At 36.6% G+C, this 6,451-nt stretch overlaps 1 protein-coding gene across 6 annotated transcripts in view; it reads left to right on the top strand.

The window, feature by feature from the left end:
• Positions 1 to 6,451, top strand: part of Csgalnact (Chondroitin sulfate N-acetylgalactosaminyltransferase) — a 337,563-nt gene that overhangs the window by 238,850 nt on the left and 92,262 nt on the right. The gene's annotated exons all lie outside the window — the stretch shown is intronic.

Raw genomic sequence — 6,451 nt, 5'->3', positions numbered from 1 at the left:
ATTGGAACACACTTGCAGACCGGTTTTGGGCTGTTTGGCCACTCGTCAGTGCGAGGTAGCGTAACAGGTGATTTTTCAAGACGTATAGGATTTGACTTTCAAAACAACACAAAAAATTTGAATAAATTGATGAAATCTTAATTGGAATCGATAGAACGATCAATATAATTTGATGTTTGCAGATGATTTCATGCAAATGTTGTCCGTGGCTTCGCTTTAATTAGCCCATGCGCAAGGATCAATTTTGGCACACTCTCTCTTACATATCGACCGGTATTTCACGTATAAATGCTTCAATATTGCCTACCAGAACGTCAGTCGTTGCTGGTTTATCCCTGTAAACATGAGCCTTAATATGACCCCACAAGAAATAATTCAAAGGCGTTAAATCGCACGATTGAGGAGGTCAATTGAGGGGTCCCAAACGTGAGATAAACTGTTCACCGGAAGCGGCTCTTAATTGGGCCATTGTTTCGCGTGCCGTGTGGCATGTAGCTCTTGCATTGCTTGTGGCTGGTCTCCACTGCAGATACGGCAATTTTGCTTGTTAATATATCCATTCAACCAGCAATGAGCCTCGTCGCTGAACACAATTTTTCGATAAAAATGTCGATCTTTATCTAACTTTGCCAGCGTCCATTCACTAAATGTTAGACGTTGAAGGAGGTCGTGTGGCTTCATTTCTTGCAGCAGCTATATTTCATAAGGTTTTATACCCAAATCCTTTCGCAAATTGTCCACGTAGTGGAGTAACAGAGGCCCAATTGCTCCGAACCGCGGCGAATCGACATTTCACGGTGACCACGAACACTGGCGGATACAGCCGCAATATTTTCTTCGGTCCTCACTCTACGTATGAGTGTTGGTGGTTTAATGTCCAATAATGTGAATTGAGCTCGAAATTTGGTCACAAGTTTCCTAATAGCTCCCTCAGTAGGCCGACGGAACTGCCCATTAATTGGAAGAAGTGCACGATGCACTTTCTTTACCTAGCATGAATTTTGATAATGAAATTCAATAATTTGCAAGCGTTGTTCATTCGTAAGTCGATTCATAGTTAAATTTTAGACCAAACTGAACAAGTTTGACAATGACACAAGACACGATTCACGCGTGATCTGTCAAAAACAGTGTTGCCAAAAAAAAATCACCAAAAAATCACTCATTATATTATCAACATAAAGTCGATGATTTCCGACAATTAAAAATAGAATTCCTTTAGAACTAAGCTAGAGCGGAAAACAAACAACAAGTTTGTCATCGCCCCATCTGCCTGTGAACGAGGTGATCAACTGCATATCCGAAATTTGCCCAATACCTCGGAAAAAAAACTTCTCACATATATTCAGTGGGCATACCTCAAGGCTGGCTGTAAATCAATATATGTAAGAAATAATTTACTTCATAGAATTTCAGCTTCCTCCATTTTTGTTATGTTTTGTGTCATTTTTGTATTTCAATTTTAATATTTATGTTGGAATTACAAAAAATATTCAGAATTTTGCCTTTCTTTCAATAAGTATCTGCTTTTGATTGAATTTTTCACAAAAATATTCTCACAGTATCTTTGTTCATTGCAGTATTTTTCAGTCGAGTGTTTATGCAGAGCAATATTTCTAAAAATGACACTTCTATAATCAATGAATATCACTAAAACTGTCGTTCAATCGAAATATTTTTCATCGAATAAATAGGGTGATTTTTCGTTCAAGTATTTATGTATTCATCAATTTCTTTGTTGCTCCATTTGAAGTAGTTTTCCTCAGAGATAAAACACTTTTTCCAGTATTTTTTCTAACCCTATAAACAGTTCTGATATGCACTTATTAGTTTGTCTTTGAGCTCTCCTCAATCGTCGCGAAACGCCACCCTTTCAGGAGTTTCTTCAATCTTGGGAACACAGTACAATCAATGTATGCCACTGTCAATATCTGAAGTGTTTTTTGAACACTATATTAAATGTTTTATACAAAAACTAATGCAAATTATTTGATTCATATTTTTTCCACAGCAGAATATCGCTACTTATGTTTTCCAGAGACGGAAAAGCCGTTTTAGGAATAATTTTTTATACACCTCTCTTGAGGTCTTTCAGGTGGTTGGTGTCGGACTAACTGTTGCTTGTATTTGTATATAACAAAGATCAAAAACCATACTAGGATTATAGCATGTGCTGAAACTGTCCAAATATAACCTGATGATGGATGAATATGTGTTGTCAAAGGTAATAAGCGGTCGGCCTCTCTATGGCTTTCGTTTAGCTTGTCTAGAGGGACGTCTTGAAGTTTTAGGACTGGTACCACCTAGGTTGTTGGGGTTTGAGGAAGCTTGTGTCTGGTAGAAGTAGGGGTTGTTCTATTTCTGTTGCTTGGTTGACATATTCGTCCGTGAGGGTTTTGAACTGACATCCAAGAGGTATGGTGATCAATTATGCTCCCTTGAGAATGGTTATGTATGTTGTTCCACAAATAGTCTAGATGTCAATATAATAGGCTTCATCTACTTGTTCGATAATGTTTGAATCCTGTTGGATTGGTATCAGCTTGCAGTTAAGTAGGTTACTGTCGATGCTCAGGATTTGGAAGATTCAACCGCTCGTGGTGGATCCCGGTCGGAGGTTGTTCCAAAGGCAGTAATGGACATCGTGCAGGTTCATGCAGGGTGTTGTGGAATATTGAAAATACACCTCATTCATTGACAGATAGGGTGAAGGTGGTATAATGGTGGTTCCATTCAAGGTAGGGATCGAGTATAGATGGTAAAGGGTAAATATATGTAGAATTGCCAAAGGAAATTTGATGACAAAGACGATTTTATTATTTTCTTGATATGTACCTATATCATATATCTATATGATATCATAATATCGAGATGTATTTACTGCGTCTAATCCAAAGAACAAATTCTCAAAAAAAATAATGCTCTGATAAAAATGTTATCATTGTTTCGAGATCTTTTATTTTCAAAACGCTAGGGTGCGTAGTATGTATTTTTGCAAAAGTTATTGCATTTTCTAGATCTGTTGATATTTGAATCAAGAGGTAATTTTATCGATTCTATTTGCAATTAATTGTTGATTAGGTTTCACCGTAGCAGTTGTTTCATTAAAAGTTTCAATTATATGTTTTGAGAGTGATCATTCACCCTAGAAATAATGTTGTCCCGACTGTTTTTCAATCCTATAATGGTTTGGTCATACTTTTCAGTGTCTTGAGAATCTAGATTACCACTAATACTCTTAATTATACTGCCTAGTCCTTTTATGAGGTCTTGTTCCGATCTTCTGATGGATGTAAGTGAATAAAATTCAGCAAATGTCAACTGGAGCTGAAAGAATATCAATTGATTGATCGCTTCCAACTCTTGAAAATATGGGTGTGATAGCCCGATATTGACTGCTTCGGGTAATTTTGAATATTGATATTGTATAAGGATAAGTTCATCAGCGATAGGAGTAAGGTCAAAGTAATGAATAACGGTGTGGTCATTACTTTTGACTCGTGCGGGTCCTGATTGGAAGGGTAGGAAACCTGGATTTTTATTTAGTGAATGTATTTGCACTTCCTGGCTCATCATCAGCGATAGGACATACCTTAAACAATGGTCTTTTGAAACTTGATTTTTTTAAGGTATTCTTGGGTAATTTAAATTTTGTCTTTTGCTCTTTTAAAACAGTTACTTTTTTAGATTGTGGAACCAATTTGTAACGTGCCTCAGTGCGTTTGTATGCCGGTGTCTTTTCTTTGTTTTGCGTTCCGTTTTTCAATTACTTTTTGTTTCGATTTGTTGGGTTTTTCATTGAGGTGTCTATAGACCACGGAAGTCTTGTTTTTATGAGCTGCCATGTAGGCGCTTTAAATATTGATATAGAAAGGGTCGGAGGTGGATAGATGTCCAGTTATTACATGAATGAGTATCATTTCTTCCTGTTGCGTAATGTATTGAATGGTTATATCCCATGATTGCATAAGGCATTTGTTTAATCATGTCAAGGTGTAGTGTAGTGTGTAGTTTGAAAAATCCTCAAATGTTCAATAATCTTGGAGTGGAATCGTTTCACGATTTTCTTAGATTCAGGATGATCGAGGGTAATTTTATGTTGTGTTTGCAAATTCTTGGATGAGTTCTTTCATCAGTTCGGTTCCGTTATCTGAGCTGAGTGATTCAGGAAAACCATGATGATTGATATAAGTGAGTAACTTATTAGCAACTTCAACAGCGCTGAGGTTGAGAAGGGGGTATTACAGGACAGTTGTTGGATGTATGGGCAGGTATCGGCCAATAGTAAGTTTCTTTTATTCGTTTTTCCGTTTTGACTGTGCCTCTATGGTTTGTTCTGCCTTCGTGATATTCTTGTATTGTTAATTGTTAGTCGTCAAACGTCTTTCAGCACTTTAATATATTCAATGAATTTATACGAGGTTGTTTTGAATGTATTTTGTATCATTTCAGAAAATCGGGGTATCATATTTTTGTCTGGCTAATATATTGCGTACATATATTTTGGATCAAGAACATCCTTGAGCAGTTTGATAACGTCTTGTTCAAAATTTTGCAATGATAATTGAGTATATATTCTCTTTTCATTTTCAAAAAAGTCTTTAGCTTTCAGTCCAGCTGGTAAATAGAACACGAGATCATTTTGGAGTTGGTGGTCAAAATTACTCAAGGGTTTTTCCGAGATTGGAATGGTGAGTACGGGATCTTCGGCGTTTTTGTCACTATCGACTTGGGATTTTCATCAAACTGAGGGATACTTTATCTGTTGATCATTTCGGTCTAATAGGTATGTTATTGAAGATATCCAAAATGTCCAAAATTTCACGATGGTTTTCGTTGAAATCATCTGTAAAATTTTGTAATTCGTTTGTATGTATTTCCTCTCTAGATCTCGTAATCGAACTCCTCTAGTTTGAGGCGTCATCTCACTAAGCGTGAGTTGGGTTCTTTGAGTGACAAGAGCCATTGAAGGGGCTTATGATCAATGAAAATTTTGAATTTTCTGCCATACAAGTATGATCTGGAATATTTAGGAGCCCACACGATTGCTAAGAGCTCCTTTTCGATAGTAGAATAATTTTATTCAGACTCATTGAGGGTTCTAGACGCATATGCGACTGGTTTGTCAGAACTAATTAGTCCTTGTGAAAGGAATGTTCCTAGGGCTAAGTTGCCTGCATAGGTCGTTAAATAGAATGGCCGTTCGAAGCTTGGATATATAAGGATTGGTTCATTGATAATCAATGTTTTGCAATGTTCAAAACATTGTATGAACTGAGAATTGTAGATTAGTTTTGCACCTTTCCTCAGGCACATTGTGAGATGTTTCGTCCTAGAAAGCTTTTATTTGTTTTGTTGTAGTTGGTATGGGACATTCCTGCATGGCCGATATTTTGCTGGGGTTGGGTTTGATTCCATAGGTCTTATCACAAATAGGCGTTTTTTTTTTGAGAAATTCTGATTTCTCCATCTGAACTTTAGAATTTGCTTTCTTCAAGCATTTAAATATTTTAGAGAGGTTGTCTGTGTGCTCCTGGAGCGATGTTGAGAACACAATAATATCATCTAGGTAAACTAAACAAATTTTATTAACATAATTTCTGGGGATGTTATCCATACAGCGCTGCAACGTTGCTGGACTGTTCTTGAGGCCCATTGGCATCCTCGGGTACTCGAAGTGACCTCCTTCAATATTAAAGGCTGTCTTCTCAAAGTCAGAGGCATTCATTTGAATCTGGTGGAAGCCAGATGCCAAATCAAGTTTAAAGGTGGTTGACAATGTTATTTTCGGTATATCTTTTTAACTTTTTTTCAGGGATTTCAAATCAATTTATATTATATTAGACAATGGAAGTCCGAACTGATGAAATACGCCAAATCAAGTGTTGTGAAGTATATTTGTATATTTGTGAAGTATACTTGTCATCGATATTCTCATCATTGAGCTCACGATAGTCTGTGTAATTGATGACTTGTTTATTTTGTGGCAATTCATGATCACTTTAATGAAATGAGTAAAAACACCTTTGTCTAAGTACCACTAGTTGATTCTATTTATACAACCGGTTTCGGGTTTGACACCATCATCAAGTATAAAACTGAGCTGTAAAGTTTGAACACTCGAATTCATCAGGAGTAAGGACAGGTATTTGATAGACAGGTAGTTGGGCGAACCAGAATGTCAACTTTAAAATTCACCCCTGAACATTCTAGGTGTTGTTAAACTTATAAATTCAAGAGACGAGATCTACATGAATCGAGTTGCTCGTTTAGGGGTATATATTTCTGGGTTTTATTTGATTTGTTAATTTCCATGGCGTACAACGAATTCATTTTCTTCCATTTATTACATAGGTGTAGGATTTTCAGGTAATCTTTATTTACCTTGTATTGTGATTCTTGATGATGTTCGTTCATTGTAGATTTTTTGTCCAAACAGACGTGTTCACAC

Source organism: Leptinotarsa decemlineata, unplaced genomic scaffold (genome assembly GCF_025532065.1).
Source record: "Leptinotarsa decemlineata unplaced genomic scaffold, Ldec_3_MD MMD2_tig00002974_RagTag_RagTag, whole genome shotgun sequence".
NCBI lineage: Eukaryota > Metazoa > Arthropoda > Insecta > Coleoptera > Chrysomelidae > Leptinotarsa > Leptinotarsa decemlineata.
The sequence above is the reverse complement of the archived record's forward strand: the minus strand, read 5'-3'. Positions and strand labels throughout refer to the sequence as shown.